The 18,921-nt window shown below is 36.9% G+C and overlaps 1 protein-coding gene and 1 pseudogene across 1 annotated transcript in view; one reads left to right on the top strand and one right to left on the bottom strand.

Annotated features, from left to right (window-relative positions):
- Positions 1-18,921, top strand: part of C1H3orf70 (chromosome 1 C3orf70 homolog) — an 82,640-nt gene that overhangs the window by 23,567 nt on the left and 40,152 nt on the right. The gene's annotated exons all lie outside the window — the stretch shown is intronic.
- LOC118357268 lies at positions 14,190-16,172 on the bottom strand (annotated as a pseudogene).

Below are 18,921 nucleotides of genomic sequence, written 5' to 3'. Positions count from 1 at the left end.
TGAAAGTGGTCTGTTCCGAGCCCCCTCTCCCACTGCAGTAGGCGTCTCTTTCTCTTTTTTACATAAAATGGAAAAACTGAAGAAATCATTGACATCATCCGACAAAGAAAGTTATGTTTTCTAGGCTTCTCCCCTTCACAAGGGTAATCAGATACAAACAAATTCATTTTCACAAAAAGAGCTGGAGAAGTCTCAAACTCACAGATTATATTGTTTGCTAAATAGAGTATGAGCTCATTCATTTTAATTTCTAAGCTGTTCTTTTTATTAATTTAAGTTCCTTCAAATGTTTTATGATATCTGAAAATTGTAGTTTTACTTCAGTTATTATAATTTTATCCTTTCATTTGTTAGTTTATTCCTTGGTTTGGCATGAGTGTTTCTTTTCTGGTGGATTAATTACTTTCACACATAAAACAGAAAATGGAGGAATCTGGAATAATCAAGAAGCCAGGGGAATGAGAATACAGTATTTGTCACATTGTAGAGAGGGTACTTAGCAATATCCCAGACTACATTCCTGAAAGAACATGTGATGATGTCTCAGATTCTTCTTCACCACGTGAAAGTAAATTTCTTACATCAAGTTCTAAGCATACTGCTTATTTTGTAAACAAAGCACATAATAACATCACTATTTCTGTCTTTTGCATTCTTTTTCCTTATTTCTCTCTTTCTTTTTAACTTGTAATCAGGGATACTGTTTGATTTTTTAAAAACAGCTGGTTGTATTGGGCTATTTTGAAAGGGACTTTTACGAACGGTTTGCTATCAGATTTGAGTACAGTGATTGAGTACTTCCATTTTTAACTTTTTGAGGAACCTCCATCCTGCTTTCCAGAATGGCTGCACCAGTTTGAATTCCCACCAACCGTGTAAGAGGGTTCCTTTTTCTCCACATCCTTGCCAGCACTTGATGTTGCTTGTGTTTTTTATTTTAGCCATTCTGATAGGTGCTCAGTGATATCTCACTGTGGTTTTGATTTGCATTTTCCTGATGATGAGTGATGTTGAATATCTTTTCATGTGTCTGTTGGTCATCTGATGTCTTCTTTGGAGAAATGTCTGTTCATGTCTTCCGCTCATTTTTAAATTGGATTTTTTGGGGTTTTTTTGGTCTTGAGTTGTGTAAGTTCTTTATATAAATTGGATACTAACCCTTTATCAGATATGTCATTTGCAAAAATCTTCCCCCATTCCATAGATTGACTTTTAGTTCTGCTGGTTGTTTCCTTTGCTGTGCAGAAGCTTTTTATTTTGGTATAATCTCGATAGTTTATTTTTACTTTTATTTCTCTTATCTCAGAAGATATATCTAGAAAAACGTTGCTACAGTTGATATCAGAGAAATTACTGCCCGGGCTCTCTTCTAGGATTTTTATGGTTTCAGGTCTCACATTTAGGTCTTTAATCCCTTTTGAATTTATTTTTGTGTATGGTGTAAGAAAGTGGTCCAGTTTCATTCTTCTGCATGTAGCTGTCCAGTTTTTCCAACTCCATTTATTGAAGAAATGGTCTTTTTCCCATTGGATATTCTTTCCTGCCTTGTTGAAGATTAATGGACCAAGTAATTGTGTGTTTATTTCTGGATTTTCTATTCTGTTCTATTTATCTATTTGTCTGTTTTTGTGCCAGTACCATACTGTTTTGATAACTACAATTTCGTTATATAACTTGAAGTCTGGAATTGTGACACCTCCAGCTTTGCTTTTCTTTTTCAAAATTGCTTTGGCTGTTTGGGGTCTTTTTGGTTCCATACAAATTTTAGAATTGTTCTAGTTTTGTGAAAAATGCTGTTGGTATTTTGATACAGATTGCGTTAAATCTGTAGATTGCTTTGGGTAGTGTGGACATTTTAACAATATTTGTTCTTCGAATCCATGAGCATAGAATATTTTTCCATTTGTGTCATCTTCAATTTCTTTCATCAGTGTTTTAGTCTTCAGAGTATAGGTCTCTCACCTCTTTAGTTAGGTTTATTCTTAGGTATGTTATTATTTTTGGTGCAATTGAAATGGGATTGTTTTCTTAATTTCTCTTTCTGCTGCTTCATTATTAATATGTAGAAATGAAACAGATTTCTGTATGTTGATTTTGTACCCTGAGACTTTACTGAATTCATTTATCCATCCTAATAATTTTTTTGTGGAGTCTTTTGGGTTTTGTATATATAGTATCATGTCATCTGCAAATAGTGAAAGTTTTATTTCTTCCTTACCAATTTGGATACCTTTTATTTCTTGTTGTTGTCTGATTGCTATAGCCAGGACTTCCAGTACTATGTTGAATAAAAGTGGTGAGAGTGGACATCCTTGTCTTGTTCCTGACTTTAGGCGGAAAGCTCTCAGTTTTCCCCCACTGAGTATGATGTTTGCTGTGGGTTTTTCATATAAGGCCTTTAATATGTTGAGGTATGTTCCCTCTGCACCTACTTTGTTGAGGATTTTTATTGTGAATGGATGTTGTACTTTGTCAAATGCTTTTCTGCATCTATTCAGATCATATGTTTTTAATCCTTTCTCTTATTGATGTGATGTATCACATTGATTTATTTGTGAATATTAAACCACCTTTGCATCTCAGGAATAAATCCCATTGGATCATGGTGAGTGATTTTTTTAACGTATTACTGGATTCGGTTTGCTACTATTTTTTTGAGGGTTTTTGCATCTATGTTCATTAGAGATACTGATTGGCCTATAAGGTTCTCTTTTTTGGTGGTGTCTTTTTCTGGTATCAGGGAATGCTGGCCTCATAAAATGAATGTGGAAGCTATCCTTCCTCTTCTATTTTTTGGAATAGTTTGAGAAGAATAGGTATTACCTCTTTAAATGTTTGGTAGAATTCACCTGTGAAGCTCTCTGGCCCTGGACTTTTGTTTGTTGAGAGGTTTTTTATTTTTTTCTTTTAGATTTTATTATTTGAGAGAGAGAGAGGGAGTGAGCACGAGCAGCGGGAGGGGCAGAGGGAGAGCAGGCTCCCCACTGAGCAGGGAGCCCAATGTAAGGCCTGACCCCAGGACCCTGTGATCATGACCCAAGCCAAAGGCAGATGTTGGGAGTTTTTTGATTACTGATTCAATTTCCTTGCTAGTAATTGGTCTGTTCAGATGTTCTTTTTTTTTCTGCTTCAGTTTTTGTAGATCATATGTTTCTAGGAATTTCATCCATTTCTTCTAGGTTGTCTAATTTGCTGTCATATAATTTTTCATAATGTTCTCTTACAATTCTTCGTATTGGTTATTTCTCCGCTCTCATTTGTGATTTTGTTTATTTGAGTTCCTTCTCTTTTTTTTCTTGATGAACCTAGCTGGAGGTTTATCAGTTTTGATTTTGTCCAAGAACCAGCCCCTGGTTTTATTGATCTGTTCTATTGTTTTTTAGGTTTCTGTATCATTTATTTCTGGTCTAATCTTTTTTTTTTTTGAGATTTTATTTATTTGAGAGAGAGACAGCACAAGCAGGGGGAGTGGGGGAGGGAGAAGCAGGCTTCCCACTGAGCAGGGAGCCTGGTGTGGGGCTAGATCCCCTGACTCTGGGGTCATGACCTAGCCGAAGGCAGACACTTAACTGACTGAGCCACCCAGGCGCCCCTCTGCTCTCATCTCTATTATTTCCTTCCTTCTGCCGGTTTTGGGTTTTGTTGCTATTGTTGTTATTGTTGCTCATTTTCTAGCTCCTTTAGCTGTAAGGTTAGATTTTTTATTTGAGGTTTTTTTGCTTCATAAGGTAGGCCTATATTGCTATAAACTTCCCTCTTAGAACTACTTTTGCTGTATCCCAAAGGTTTTGGACCATTGTGTTTTCATCTTTATTTGTTTCCGTGTAACTTTTTATTTCTTCTTTGGTTTCTTGATTGACACATTCATTGTTAAGTAGCATTTTCTTTTTAGTTAATATATAATGTATTATTTGTTTCAGGGGTACAGGTTTGTGATTCATCAGTCTTATACAATACATAGTGCTCACGTTAAGTAGCATGTTATTTAAGCTCCATGTATTTGTGGTCTTTCCAGATTTTTTGGGGGGGTTAATTTCTACTTTCATAGTGTTGTGATCAAGGAAAATGCACGGTATGACTTCAGTCTTTTTGAATTTGTTGAGACTTGTTTTGTGGCCTAATATGTGATCTATTTAGAGAATGTTCCATGTGTACTTGAAAATAATGTGTATTCTGCTGTTTTAGGATGGAATGCTCTGAATATATGTTAAATCCATCTGGTCCAGTGCGTCATTCAAAGCCACTGTTTCCTTGTTGATTTTCTGTTTAGATAATCCATTGATGTAAATGGGGTGTTAATGCCCCCTAGTATTAATGTATTACTGTCTGTTAGTACCTTCATGTTTTTTATTAACAGTTTTAAGTGTTTGGGTGCATATTGGGTACATAAACATTTACAATTGTTATATCTTCTTATCGCATTATCGCCTTTATTATTATATAGTATCCTTCTTGGACTCTTGTTATAGTCTCTGTTTTAAAGTCTATTTTGTTTTGTGTAAATATTGATACCCTGGCTTTTCTAAGAGCTCTTTAGGTGTGTCTGCTCTATGATAGTGAACACATGGGCTGTATCCCTGTTTATCCCTTATGATCTTCCCTGAACTTCAGTGTTGTATTTATACAGTCTCTCAACAAAGCAAAAAGTATGCATTTGCAGTATTTTATTAATTTTTTGAGGGGGGGCAGAGGAAGAGGGAGAAAGAGAATCTTTAGGAGGCTCCACACCCAGCACAGAGTCCAATGCAGGGTTCGATCTCACAACCCTGAGATCATGACCTGAGCTGAAATCAAGAGTTGGATGCTTAACTGAATGAGCCACCTTGGAGCCTCTCTTATTTAATACAAAGCTAAGGTCTATTTTTTTCTAATTCAGTTTTCTCAGAATATGAACTCTGGAGATACTGTAAAGCTTTGTGAATTTGTTCTTTTTTTAATTACTTCAAGAACCACTCTTTGATTTGTTGATTCTTGTGCATATTCCACTTTTAGTTGCATTCTGACTTGGAAGAGATTTACAGAGTGTGTGTTGCAGAAAACATCGTGCTTTTAATTATTAAAAAAACCCAACCAGACATTTTTGTTACTCATTCAACAGATTGCTCCTGAATACCTAGTGATGCCAAGTACTGTTCTAGAAGTTGAGGCTTTAACAGTGAGCAAAACGCAAAAATCCCCATCCTCATGGACTTTCCAGTGGTTATTAACAATGAGGTATAAGGTTTGTTGCTTTCATAGTCATTAAAAAAAACCTAGTCATTGGGTATTGTCTTAGGTACTAGGAAGATAATTTTTGTGTGTATACAGTTTCTTTTTTATTTTATTAAGATTTTTTTATTTGACAGAGAGAGACAAAACGAGAGAAGGAACACAAGTGGGGGGAGTGGGAGAGGGAGAAGCAGAAGATGTGGGGCTCGATCCCAGGATTCCAGGATCATGACCTGAGCCGAAGGCAGCCGCTTAATGACTGAGCCACCCAGGCGCCCCTACAGTTTCTTTTTTTAATAAATGTTTGGATAATGTGATCACACACACTATAAAAGGCAGTAATTATGGGGAAGACATGGTCTTTATTGTCAGATACATGTGAGTTTGAATTCTAACTTTGCCACTTATATTCATTTAGGTGGTCTTGGATAAATAACTTTGAGTCTTAGTTTACTAATTTGTCAACTGGAGATAATAGTTATTTTGTAGAGTTACTGCAAGAATTAGAAATAATGTAATACTTTGAAGCATTGGCAACTACCATTGCCATTATATTCTTTATAATCCAGGCTTGTAGCCAACAGGGACAGCAACAATAGGAAGGCAAGGCCTAGGCCCCAAGATTCAGAGGCTTCTAGATATCCATCTGAGTTATTCCATTCATAGGGACTGGAACTGGATACTAACAGTAAAGGAGCGTTTTGGGAGGATGGTGAGGCCTTTTAGATTCAGAAGAGTTGGTCAGATCAGCATCAACAGCTTTCTCTTAGGAACATTGTTTTAACTTGTAATTGGGGTACTAAAATAGCTACTACAGTGTTACTCAACACTTAAAAATTTTTGAATGTTGATTTTGTGCTAATACTGGATGCCTAAACTTGGGATTCCTTGGGCAAGGAGAACAGATAACTAGGCACTGTAGTGCAGTAATTATATATTTGCTTCTGAAACAGAATCTCTTTATACAAGGCTGAACCAAGGCACATGGATGCCCTGGAAGGCTATTAATTTTAACATTTTTCTAAACTGATATTGTTTAGATATTTTGTTCAACATTTATTTATGGGAAGTAGAACTAAAAAGTTGTATATCTTTATGTTCATCAAGTAGTTTATAGGCTCCTAAATGGAATATAACATCTTTATTCTCACCTGCAAGTTGCAAAATACTCAGAAATAAGTGGTCTCAACAATTTCCATATAAACAGTTATTTACTTCAGCCACAACAGCTCCAATATATAATTCACTTTTTTTTTAAAGATTTTATTTATTTACTTGACAGAGACATAGCGAAAGAGGGAACACAAGCAGGGGGAGTGGGAGAGGGAGAAGCAGGCTTCCCGCTGAGCAGGGAGCCCGATGTGGGCCTCGATTCCAGGACCCTGGGACCATGACCTGAGCCGAAGCAGACGCTTAACGACTGAGCCACCCAGGCGCCCTATAATTCACTTTAAATGTGGAATCCTGAGTTTACTGGGGTTCTACTTTTGATTTATCCCTTATAAACTAGAATCATAGATCTTGCTGCCCTGTTCCTTACCTAATGCTGTCCCTATATCTGGGTAAAAGAAGACAAATTCTCCTATTTTTCCAATATCTTCATAGGACAGGAGAACTTTGTTAGACCAATAGTACCTTAAATTTGGAAATAAAAGAGCATTGTTCCTATGCCCATGTGGAGATAGAGACTGGCTCCAGGAGAGACCCTTCTGCTCTTCATTATTTTATTTTATTTTATTTTATTTTATTTTATTTTATTTTATTTTATTTATTTTATTTTATTTTATTTTATTTATTTTAATTCAAGGTAGTTAACATATAGTGTATTATTAGTTTCAGGGTATGATTCATCAGTTGCATATAACACCCAGTGCTCATTACATCAAGTTCCTTCCTTAATGCCCATCACCCAGTTACCCCACCCCCCTCCCCTTTAGCAACCCTCAGTTTGTTCTCTATAGTTAAAAGTCTCTTATGGTTTGCCTCTCTCTCTCTGTTTATCGTATTTTATTTTTTCTTTCCCTTCCCCTATGTTCTCTGTTTTGTTTCTTAAATTTCACATATGAGTGAAATCATATAGTATTTGTCATGTGACTTATTTCGCTTAGTACCATTTGCCATTTATATGGACAATTTGTCCCTCTATGTCAAGTGCATGCACATTAGACTTCTTTATTGAACACCTTTTATCTCCCAAGCACAGTGCTAGATTTGTTAGAAGACAAAATATGAGTAAGAGACAGCCTCTTCCCTTAGGAATGGAAGAAAACTAACTTTTAATGAGCACCGACAGTGGGCTAGACACTGTTAAAAGCTTTCATGTGCATTGTCTTATGTGAATCTCTCTAAGTGGGTCTCAATACCTCATTTTGAAGGGCAGATAGTATAGGAGTTCAGAATATAGAGTCCACAGTCAGACTGCTTGGGTTCAAATTCAGACTCCAACACTTACTGGCTGTGTGACTTCAGGCAGCAAGTAAGCTACTTATCTTATCTGGACCTCAGTGTCCTTATCTGCAAAATGTAGTAATACAACCGATCTCATAAAGTTATTGTGAGGATTGAATAAGGTAATACGAACAAAGGGATTAGAAAATTATGTGGGATATAGTAAGCACTAAATAATTATTTAAAGGTTAAATAGCTCTTCATTAATTGATGGAACGGAATTCAACTATCTCTTTCCCTTCACCCTCCTCTTGGTGGCATTGATATAAGACAATGGGCAGCACAGAATTTAGGAGAAATAAAAACTGTTAATAGCTCGTTCAGAGGACAGAGTACTTAATTCTGCACTGGGGATTAGAAGGAGTCCTTAATCCGGGTCTAGATGGATGAGGGAAATTCCATTTGGGAAAGGGATATTCCAGAAGGTAAATTCCTATAACTATGTTTTAATAACCTTGTAACCCCAGTACCCCAAAAAGTGACTGGAAGACAGTAGGCACTCAGTAGGTAGTTATCAAACTGAATTGAACTGAACAAGTGGAGAATAAAGAATGTGGGTATTGAAGGAGAATAGCTGAGTGGGTCAAGCTCTGAGGGTACTAGATCTTTATTTCCTCTGTGTCTGTCCTGGAGAGTTTTACTTTTTCTTTTCATTTATCTCAGTCAGGAATGCCCTCAATTATCCTACCCTATATCAATCAATGTAAGAAAAAATCAGTGTAGGAAAAATTTCACAGTGCTTTGTCTTTGTTATTCGAGTTAAGCAGGAACTTGAAGAAAAAATCTAAGAAACAAAAAACAGTTGTTTCCCTTTCTTTGAAAATGTGTACACCAAAACATTATTTACTACATTGGCCCACTAAGTGAATCAGCAGATTTGGAGAGGGAAGGAAGGTCTACTCTGGCTAGATACTATGCATCTGGGTCTGAGATGATATAGTTTGTTACCACTGAAAGTGGGGAAGTGGAATAAGTTAATTTGGAGAGGCTAGCAGGGTGGAGGAAGTTACCTAGTGTCTGGATTCTCAAATCATATATATTTTGAGCCATTTTTGTTGTTTTGATGTCATGGCATAGGATATTTTTCTATTCTTATTTCTTGTATCCTACTTTCAAAGATGTGGCAGGTTATATGTTAGTTGTTTCTGCTTGCTTGTTTTAAAGTTATTGAACATAGGGATTTATTGGCAAGTTGTTAATTGGCTTTTAAGGGGTTTTTAGGTTAGGGTAGGGGTAAATTTTTGAATCATTTCTGGAATTAAAGATATTTCTTTCCACATGGATGTACACTATGTTTTCATGACCTTGTTTAAAAAAATGTGTTTAGAGGCATTGTTTTTACAACTACAGTTGTTGCTTAGTTATCCCAGAAACGAAAGGTGTTAAGTGTGAATAATTTATTCACCACAGGGCCCCTGGGTGGCTCAGTTGGTTAAGCGACTGCTTTCAGCTCAGGTCATGATCCTGGAGTCCCGAGATCGAGTCCCGCGTTGGGCTCCCTGCTCAGCGGAGAGTCTGCTTCTCCCTCTGACCCTCCTTCCTCTCATGCTCTGTCTCTCATTCTCTCTCTCTCAAATAAATAAATAAAAAAATCTTTTAAAAAATTTATTCACAAAAAAATTTATTCACAAAAAAATTTATTCACAACAGAATATAATTTAAAGTTAATTTCTGATTAGGTTTTAAGAAATAAAAATTTTACATTCTTAACTGTATTTCGTAGGTTTGTGGATCATAAAGGTATTACATCTGGTTTGATGAAAAATTTCACTTTTTATTTGGTTTGTTTCATAATTTTATAAAAAGCACTCACTGAAGTCTTGAGAGCTGACGCTCTCAAAGAATGCATGCTATGGCAATGAGTAGCATGGTTTTAAGTAGCAGTTAACTGTCTAAAGATCAGCATTATTTGTCACATTAAATTAATTAAATTATTTGATTATTATTGGTTTTGTTGCTTGTGTATTTCATTTGAAAATTAGCTTCTGCTTTGTAGTTGTATAAGAGCTAAAAGCATAAGAGTTTTATACCTAGTTTTGTTTGTATTTCAGTGATAGCATACTAATTAAAAAAAAATCGAAGCTAATCTTAAGGGGACAATCTGGGCAAATCATCATGTGACTTTAACTCATAAGAATCTTCTCAGTCTCTGTTTTTTGCTTGTGTTGATTTGCTCTCCATGTTCTCCATGTGTCGATTATATACTTTCTGAGGGGGGTCCATTTACTTGGACTGTAAAAAAAGTATTTTTATAAGGAATAATTTCTAGATCTTCTTAGACCCTTTCTGTAAGGTTAATCTTCTATATCTTTTTAAGGAGCTAGAAGTTAATTAGTGCTTTTCTTAAAAATTGAGATAAAAAATATAAAAACCTTAACGTTTCTACCACAAATTTGGCTTTTAATAGTGCTTTCTTGCTTATTATCTCATTTTTAGACCCACTATTTAAACTGATTAATTTCTTTCTAGCTTGTTTTAGGTTTACTGACAGAATGCATTGTTTTTTTTTACTTTTACTTTCACATCCTGTGGTTCTATATAGACAGCCGGTAATGATCTTCAGGCATATAAAGGGGCATCTTACAGGCAGTGATAGATATTTTCTGTTATTCCTGGGTATGAGATAAGGGAGATGGGGAATTTCAGTAGAAAAGATAGATAAAAGATACCTGGAGAACTTTTCTGACACGGTAAAATGGATTTTTAAAAAGCTATAGAATCTCCTCGAGATTCGAATGTGAAGATTTAAAATAATATTTTAATGGTATAATTATCAGTGCAGTAAGGGAGGGAATGGACAGGAGATCTCTTGCATGTTTATGAATTTGTCAGTGGACTGTACCTTCTCCCTGTGGCTGGTTTTGTGGCCATGTGGCTGGGCAGTTGGATACCCCCTACCTTTAGAAGGCCTTTGTGCTCAGTTTAATTATTTGCTGTTGTCATCTTGAAATTCTTCAGTTTTGAACAAGTGACCTGGATTTTCGTTCTGCGCTAGGAACTGCAAATGATGTAGCCTATTTCCCAGCATTGTTCGAAGATGAGTTAAAACATGTGAAAGTCCATTCTGAGCCTCCCCAGTGCACTGTGACTTCTGTTTGCTACATTATTTCCTAGGTCTCTCATGTCAGCTGCATGTACCTTGAGGCACCCAGGGAAGTTATTTGGGACTCCTTGCTGTAACAGTAATGACCCTGTTCCACAGCTATTTTGTCACCTATCCCTGAATTTCACTTGTCTGAAAAGATAGCTCCTTCAGTCTGTGACTCACATCTTCTTTTGATCATTTTGCAGCAAGTTCTGTAAGCTGTCTTACCTGGAAAAGGGACCTAGAGCTTTTAGCTGTCAGAGTTGGCTGGCTGTGTTTAAGACACCGGCAGCCTGAACTCAGACCACCGTATTATTATGTAATTTGGTGTTTTTTAAATTCAAGAAATTAATTAAGTTAAAGAGTGGTATTAATAAGTTAAAGAATGGTCTTACAATGATAAAATATGTAAGAAACTGCTTAGAGAAGTTGAGCATTATAGAATTGTAAGATATTTATCATTTTTACCTTTATTTTTTCATTGGTGCCCTTTTGTACTTACTATGATCCTTGTTTTCTTTTAGAGAATCAGGTTTGTTGACATATAACTTACGGACGTAAAATTCACACATTTTTAGGTGTACAGTTCTATGCATTTTTAACAGATATATGTAGTTGTTTAACCACCACCACATCAAGGTGTAGAATATTTCCATTACCCCAAAAGATTCCCTCAGGCCCCTTTGTGGTCAATCCTCTGTCCGCAGTCCTAGGCCTAGCAACTTTTAATCTGTTTTTGTTCCCTATAGTTTTGTCTTTTCCACAATATTTTATAAATGAAATCATATAATATATAACCTTTACTATATTTTTATAGTATTCCAGAATGTTACACAAATGGAATTATATAATATGTAGCTTCTACTTAACATAATGCTCTTGAGATTCATCCATACTGTTTACTGAGTCAGTAGTTTGTTCCTGTATTTTGCAGTTTAGTATCCCATTGTATGAATGTACCACAGTTTGTTTATCCATTCTTCAGTTGTTGGACATTTAGGTTGTTTCTAGTTTTTTCCGATTAAGAGCAAAGCAGATACGGACATTTGCAAGCATGTTTTTGTGGGGACACAAGTCTTCATTTCTGTTTGGTAAATATCTAGGAATGGGACTACTGGATTATATAAGTGTGTGTTTAATTTTTTACAAAATTGCTTACCTGTTTTCCAAAGTGCCTGTACAGTTTTGCATTCCCAACAGCAGTGAGTAAGTGTGCCTTTTGCTCTGCATCCTTGTCAGCACTTGGTGTTGTCAATTAAAAAAAAATTATCAGTTTAAATATGGGAGTACTAGTATCTTATGGTAGTTTTATTTTTTTATTTTTATTTTTTAAAGATTTTATTTATTTGACAGATAGCGAGAGCAGGAACACAAGCAGGGGAGTGGGAGAGGGAGAAGGAGGCTTCCCGCCGAGCAGGGAGCCCGATGTGGGGCTCAATCCCAGGACCCTGGGATCATGACCTGAGCCGAAGGCAGACGCTTAACGACTGAACCACCCAGGCGCCCCTCTTATGGTAGTTTTTATATGATTTCTCTAATGATTTAACAGTGTTGAGCATCTTTTCATGTATTTATTTGCCATGTGTATAATCTTTGGTGAAATGCTCAAATTATTTGCTCATTTACTTGTTTGAGTAATTTATTTTTTACTGTTGTGAGAGTTCTTTATGTATTTCAGTTATCAGATATGTATCAGATATGTGTTTGCAAATATTTTCTCCCAGTCTGTGGACTGTCTGTTCATTGTAGTATCTAGAAAGGAGTTTTAAATTTTGATGACACCCATTTTGACAACTTTTTCTTTTATGGTTTATGCTTTTTGTGTTCTCTTTAAGAATTCTTTGCCTACTCCAGAGTCACAGATATTTCCTCCTATGTGTTCTTCTAGAAGCTTTATAGTATAAATTTCATATTTAATGGTGTTAGGTATTAGTTGAGATTCCTTTTTTAAAACACATGGGTATTCAGTTGTATCAGCACCCTTTGTTGAAGACTCCTTTCTCCATTTAATTGCCTTGGGCTCTGCTGAAAATATATTGACTATAAACATGCTGAAGCCAACTATTCTGTTCCACCAATACCATAGTGTCTTGGTTACTGTGGTTTTGTTATAGGCCTGAAAGCAAGCATTGTGAGTCCTCCAGCTTTATTGTTCTTTATTGTTTGGGCTATTGTAGTTACTTTTTCTTTCCATACATATTTTAGAATAGGCTTCCCCATTTGTAAAAACAGATCTCTTGGGATTTGGATTGGATTTGCATTGAATTTGCAGATCAATTTGAGGGGTTTGATTTCCCTTCATGTATTTTGAAGCTCTGTTGTCAGGTTTATACATATTTAGGATTATTACATCTTCTTGGTCAATTTCTCCTTTTATGTAAGGAACATTAGGTAACATCCCTCTTTATCCTTGGTAATCTAACCCTTGTTCTGAAATCTACTTTGATATTATAGTCATCGCAGCTTTCTTTTGCTTAATGTTTATATGGTATATATTTTTTTATCCTTTTACTTTAACCAGTATGTCTTAATGTTTTTTTGTTTTGTTTTGTTTGTTTTTTTAAGATTTTATTTATTTATTTGGCAGAGAGGGAGAGAGCATGAGCTAGGGGGAGGAGTATGGGGAGAGGGAGAAGTAGGTTCCCTGCTGACCCGGGAGCCGGATACGGGACTTGATCCCAGGACTCTGGAATCATGACCTGAGCCGAAGGCAGACACCTTACTGACTGAGCCACCCAGGCACCCGTTATGTCTTAATGTTTTAAGTAGGTTTCTTGTAGACAGCATATTGTTGGGCCTTGCATTTTTTATGCAGTTTGGTATTGTGACTTTCTTTGATTGTCCTGCATGATCTGACCTTGCCATTTCTCCAGTCTCACACATCTCGTTATACTCTCCCTCCTCCCTGCTACACATTAGACTAGCCTTAATTTAGTTTGTGGAACTCCTAACATGCTTTCTTGCTATAAACCATAGTTCTTGCTGTTGTCTCTGCCTTGAATATTCTCATACCCCTTGGTATCTTACCACTCTTTTGCCCTCCAGCCCCCCATGCTGTAAACTTCTAGTAAATACCCTTCTTGTCCTTCACGTCTCTTCTTCACAGACGCCTTTCCTGATTATCTAGAATGGGCCCTCTCTATCTGTGATAGAATCATGCTTATGTCCTTTTAGCTATAATCCTAATCTCTGTTTACTTGCTTTGCATGTTTGTTTGTTTACCATACAGGAGATAGCTGGGATATGTCCCAAGTTTAGTTCCAGACCACTGCAATAAAGTGAATGTTGCAGTAAAGCAAGTCAAACGAATTTTTTGGTTTTTCTAGTGCATAAAAAGTTATGTTTATACTGTACTGTAGTCTATTAAGTGTGCAGCAGCATTATGTCTAAAAAAATGTACATGCCTTAATTTAAAAATACTTTATAGCTAAAAAATGCTAACCATCAGCTAGGCTTTCAGCAAGTCTTGCCTGGATGTTGCTGGCTGCTGACTGTTCAGGGTGGTGGTGGCTGAAGGCTGGGGTGGCTGTGGCAATTTCTTAAAATAAGACAGTGAAGTTTGCTGCATTGATTGACTCTTCCTTTCATAAACAGTTTCTCTATAGCATGTGATGCTATTTGAAAGCGTTTCACCTGCAGTAGAACTTCTTTCAAAATTGGAGTCAGTCTTCTCAAACTCTGCTGCTGTTTTATCAACCAAGTTGATGTCATATTCTACATCCTTTGTTGTCGTTTCAACAGTCTTCACAGCATCTCCACCAGGAGTAGATTTCATTTCAACAAACCACTTTCTTTGCTCATCCATAAGAAGCAACTCCTCATCCATTAACGTTTGGTCATGAGGGACACCTGGGTGGCTCATTTAGTTAGGGGGCCAGCTCTTGGTTTTGGCTCAGGTCACGATCTCAGGGTCCTGAGATTGGGCCCTGTGTCAGATCCTGTGGTGGGCTCCGTGCTCCGTGGGGAGTCTGCTTGAGGATTCTCTCTCTCCCTCTCCTTTTGCCCCTCCCACACTCACACGCATGCACTTGCTCTTTCTCTCTCTCTCTCTCTCTCTCTCTCTCAAATAAATAAATCTTAAAGTTTTATCATGAGACTTCAGCCATTCAGGCTCAACTTCTAATTCTACTTCTCTTGGTATTTCCACCACATCTGCAGCTATTTCCTCCACTGAAGTCTTGAGCCCCTCAGAGTCAGTCATGAGGGTTGGAATATGCTTCTTCCAAACTTCTGTGAATGCTGATATTTTGACCTCTTCCCATGAATCACAAATGTTCTTAATGGCATCTAGAATGGGGAATCTTTTCCGGAAGCTTTTCAATTTACTTTGCCCAGATCCATTAGAGGAAGCACTATTTATGGCAGCTATAGCATTATGAAATGTATTTCTTAAGTAATAAGACTTGAAAGTCAAAATTATTCCTTGATCCATGGGCTGCAGAATGGATGTTGTGTTAGCAAGCATGAAAATAAAATTCATCTAACTCTACATCTCCATCAGAGCTCTTGAGTAACCAGGTGCATTGTCAATGAACAGCACTATTTTGAAAGTAATCTTTATTTTTCTGAGTAGTAGGTCTCCATAGCAGGCTTAAAATATTCAGTAAACCATGTGTAAACAGATGTGCGGTTATCCAGGCTTTGTTGTTCTGTTTGTAGAGCACAGGCAGAATAGGTTTAGCATAATTCTTAAGGGCCCTAGGATTTTTGGAATCATAAATGAGCCCTGGCTTCAACTTAAAAGTCACCAGCTGCATTAGTCCCTTACAAGGGTGTCAGCCTGTCCTTTGAAGCTTTGAAGCCAGTCATTGACTTTTTCTTTCTAGCTATGAAAGTCCTAGATAGCATCTTCTTCCAGTAGAAGGCTATTCCATCTACACTGAAAATCTGTTGTTTAGTATAGCCACCTTCATGAATTATCTTAGCTAGATCTTCTGGGTAACTTGCTGCAGCTTCTGCATCAGCACTTTGCTACCTCACCTCTTACCTTTATGTTACGGAGATGGCTTATTTTCCCTAAACCTCATGAACTGACCTCTGCTAGCTTCAAGCTTTTCTTCTGCAGCTTCCTCGCCTCTCTCAGTCTTCATAGAATTGAAAAGAGTTGGGGTCCTGCTCTAGATTAGGCTATGGCTTAAGGGAATGTTGTGGCTGGTTTGATTTTCTATCCAAACCACTCAGACTTTCTCCACATCAGGAATAAGGCTGTTTTGCTTTCTTATCATTTGAGTATTCGCTGGAGTAGCACTTTTCATTTCCTTCAGGAACGTTTCCTTTGCATTAACAGCTTGAATAACTGTTTCGTGCAAGAGGTCTAACTTTTGACTTGTCTCACTTTTGACATGCCTTCACTAAGCTTAATCATCTCTACTTTTTGATTTAAAGTGAGAGACATGCAACTTTTCCTTTCACTTGAATACTTAGAGGCCATTGTAGGGTTATTAATTGGCCTAATTTCAATATTGTTGTGTCTCGGAATAAGGAGTCCTGAGGAGAGGGAGAGAGACAGAAATGTCTGGTCAGTGGAGCAATCAGAACACACGCAGTATTTATTGATTAAGTTTGCTGCCCTATATGGATGTGGTTTATAATAGTAATATCAAAGACCGCTGATCACAGATCACCATAATAAATAGAATAAACGAAAAAGGTTGTTGCCACAGACCTACAGTTTGTACAAAATGCAGTATCAGTGAATTTCAGTAAAGCAAAGTGCAGTAAAACAAGGTATGCCTGTACTTTCTGCCATCTCCCATTGGAATACCAATCGTATGAAGGTAAAGTGGTCTTATCTGTTCTCCACTGAATGGTTAGCATTCAATAATACAATGTCTGGCATATAGTATGTATTTATTGAATGAACAAATTTTCTAAAATTTGGCTCTTTCTAGGAGTTACATAACCATATGTATGGTATATATATACATATATGGTGTGTGTGTGTGTGTGTGTGGGTGTATTGTGTAAATCCTCCATTAAGGCAGAAATGTGTTTATACTTGCCAAATTACCCTTTGCCCATTAGCAATCCTACATCTCAAGTAATCTGCAGTTTTGCTATTATATGAACAAGTTTAGGATCTTTTTTTTTCTTTTTTTCAAGATTTTATTTATTTGGCAGAGAGAGAGCACAGGTAGGCAGAGCGGCAGGCAGAGGGAGAGGGAGAAGCAGACTCTCCGCCGAGCAGGGAGCCTGACTGTGGGGCTCAGTCCCAGCACCCTGAGATCATGACCCGAGCCAAAGGCAGACGCTTAACGACTGAGCCACCCAGGTACCCACAAGTATAGGATCTTTGTAAGACACTTTATAAAACTTAGCTTTATTTTTCTGAAAGTACCTGAAACTCTAAAAACTGCAATACAACCAAGAGACATAAAACTAAAAATAGAGAAGTGATATACTTTCATGACAATTTCAGAATTAGATGAATTGAAAAACCTAACTTAAAACTTCATAATCAGACATGCCTTTTCAGTTCATTTTCACATTTGAATATGTCATGAGATATGGTGCAGTGTTTAGATTTGACATTGGATGTCTAATATCAAGTAGTAGTAAACTGGAAATGAGATGTTAGAGCTAATTTATCATCAGTCAGTCATTAGGATCAATAAGCATTGATGGTGGGAAGAGGGACAAAGTCTGCTTAAAAAGTAATACTTTTGTTTTTAAGGGACTTTAGTGAAGACTTTAATGCTACAGGTAACATACTGAAGAGTAACTTCTAACAGTAAGGAATTTCCAGGTGAGATAATGGAATTCAAAGATAAAGGAATATCCTTCTCCTGCTGAAAACCCAGATAAATTTTGGATTAAATATAGCAACGACAAAAACTCTTTTCATGTATAGCCACATTTGAAGGCAGGAAAGGCAAATCTCCTGGTGCCAGAGGGAACTCCAGGATTGGAAGTTAAAGTCCAGAGGCCCATGGGACAGTAATTGGACTGGAGATGGGCCCCTGGGGTTTTAACCCAGCCCGGGGTAAGAGTGGAGATCATGGGTTGCATGTAGCAGTAGAAACTAGACAAAGACAGCTTACTGAAGAGTATTTTTACCTCATGAATTACATCAGATACAAGAAAGAAACTCAAAAATTCCTAAATTAGTATAATCTGATTGTTGCTGTTGTTCAGTAAAATAGAGTGATCTGGCAATGGGTTATTTATTCAGATTTGAGTGAGACTGAGTTTTTTGCCGTTATACTTCTTTTAGGTCTTATCCCTGCCTTCCCCTCTTCATTGAGTTTTCATTTTACTGTATTTTAAATAAGGTTGTAAGGTAGAGAAAAGGGCAGTGTCTTGGCATTAACCTTTTATTTGTTTCTTGAAAGCTTCACATGTCTTGGTTAAGGAGACGCTAGCTTATAAGCAGGGCAAATGTGCAGTCATTTATGAGCTGTGACAGAAGCAGCCAAATAACATGAACTTCTGTCCTTATATTGTTCTAATTATGTCTATTAAAGAATCATTGGAATAGCATTTAATGTTTCAGAAGTCTAGAGGGATAGACTGTGTTAAGAAAAGTGAAGTTGCTTTAGCAACCCAACTCTTCCCTCAATATAAGCACATAGGAAAAATTTACAGAGAGCGTTACGTTGTCCATAAAGGGTTAACATCATTTGCAGTGGAATTCTTAAGGTAAACTATCCTTTCAGTAATGGAATAACATGGTCGAGTGGTTCTTGAGCTATCACTATTTTAAAATGACTCACCTTGCACTAAGTGCAACATTTAACTTTCCTATTTTCCTAGAACTGATTTATTATTTAAATTATTTTTATCTTTGTATTTAGTGTTCTCTTACTGTAAAGTTTTGTTATTCTTAAAGCACACCAAGGGAAATATTGGTAAAAATTTGTTAAAAGCAATTTTGTTAGGTCACAGTCCTTTCTGGATAAGCTGTAGTGTAATTTAAATGTTGGGGCTTTATTTCAGGCTTTATTTTGTCCTTATAACGTTCTCCCTCAGCAGGGGTTTCTGCAGACAGGTGGGAACCTGTGTAATAAAATGCAGTGTATGCACCTCTGTAGTCATTCAAACGTTAACTGGGTGCCCCCTCTGTGTTGGGCGCTTGTGCTGCCTGCAGAGCATATCAGATGATTGACATAACCCTTATCCTCAAGGAGCCTGCAGTCTAGTAGGAGAGACAGGGAGAGAGAGAGACAATTACAGAGAAAACT

This window comes from Zalophus californianus, chromosome 1 (assembly GCF_009762305.2).
Source record: "Zalophus californianus isolate mZalCal1 chromosome 1, mZalCal1.pri.v2, whole genome shotgun sequence".
In the NCBI taxonomy this organism is placed as follows: Eukaryota; Metazoa; Chordata; class Mammalia; order Carnivora; family Otariidae; genus Zalophus; species Zalophus californianus.
This window is presented reverse-complemented; position numbering and strand designations above follow the sequence as displayed.